Source organism: Belonocnema kinseyi, chromosome 8 (assembly GCF_010883055.1).
Source record: "Belonocnema kinseyi isolate 2016_QV_RU_SX_M_011 chromosome 8, B_treatae_v1, whole genome shotgun sequence".
In the NCBI taxonomy this organism is placed as follows: domain Eukaryota; kingdom Metazoa; phylum Arthropoda; class Insecta; order Hymenoptera; family Cynipidae; genus Belonocnema; species Belonocnema kinseyi.
In genome coordinates, this window is record NC_046664.1 from 112,542,795 (window position 1) to 112,544,267 (window position 1,473).

Here is a 1,473-nt window from a genome sequence, read left to right on the forward strand (position 1 = left end):
ATAAAGCACTCTTAGTGCCGCATTGTGCCTTTGAATGTAGGTCGTTCCCGCGTGTTTTGGACAACTAGATAGTATGTGAGCTAAATGCTCGGGGTGTGCATGACACGCCCTGCAGCTGTCATTGGGAATGTCTTGGCTCAAAATGTGGCGACGGTATTTTAAGCTGGAAATGACACCGTCTTGGCATGCAAAAATGAAACCCTCTGTACCAGACTTCAATCCGGGCGATTTAAGGAAAGCAAACGTTAGCTCACAAGACATTGACTGATCCTTCACATTTCTGTGGAAGATACCGTGCATCCTCTTATCGAGGAGCTGTTCACGAAAGTTTTTCTCTTGTGCTTTCTTAATCCGGACTTTCAGGAGTCAGTACTTGAGATAGATTAGATTCGATGCATTTTGCTCACCCCAAATACTGAAGTCAAGTCCGAGTGTTTCAGCAGCCTCCTCCGCTGCTTTGTACAGAGATGCTCCTTTGCTCACTTCTTCGTGATTCCTGACCATTTTAAGAAGAGGGTCTCTTCCATTTGCAGCTCTATGTGCTGTACCCAGAATAATCCTGTTGTGAAGACATTCAAGACTCAATATTCCGCGACCCCCTTGACGGCGTGAGATGTACAATCGCGGAACGGAAGACTTAAGATGCATGCTTTTGTTCATGTGCATAACCTTTCTTGTCCCGATATAAAGAGATCTGAGCTCGTTCTTCGTCCATGGAACTACTCCAAATGAATAGAGTAGTACCGGGACAGCAAACATGTTGGTTGCAGATACTTTGTTCCTCGCCGACAGTTCGGAAGACCAAATCTGTCGGATGAGACGTTTGTATCTGCTTCGGAGAGTATCCTTTATAGATGTCACATCCTGAATGCGGCTCTGTGGCACGCCCAGGTATGTATAAGTCTCTCCGGCGCAAAGGTGTCGTATGGCGCTTCTATCAACGAGCTCAGGATCTTCAGGGATGCCATTAAGTTTTCCTCGCTTCAAATAAACCTTGGCGCATTTGTCTAACCCAAATTCCATTCCAGTTCCCTTAGTATATCGTTCGACAATCCCCAAAGCTAGATGCAGTTGCTCTCTGTTTTTAGCATAGATCTTAAGATCGTCCATGTAACACACATGAGTGACCTTGTACTTTCGATCTGCAGGTTTGCCGCACAAGTACCCGTCGGAATGGCGCAGTGCTAGAGATACTGGCAATAATGTAAGGCAAAAGAGGAGTGGGCTCATGTTGTCGCCCTGAAAGACACCTCTCTGAAAGGTGACGTTGTTAATTTTCACACGCTTTTTTCCAGATGAGATAGTAAATCTGGTTTTCCAAAGTGGCATCAATCTCTCTATGTACGAGGGTAGTTCAATAAGTCCTTAGACTGAAGTATAAAAACAATTTCTTTTGGGTAATTTTTTTTTTATTTTTCAACATAATCTCCTTGGAGCTCTATACACTTGGTCAATCGCTTTTCAAGTTTTTTT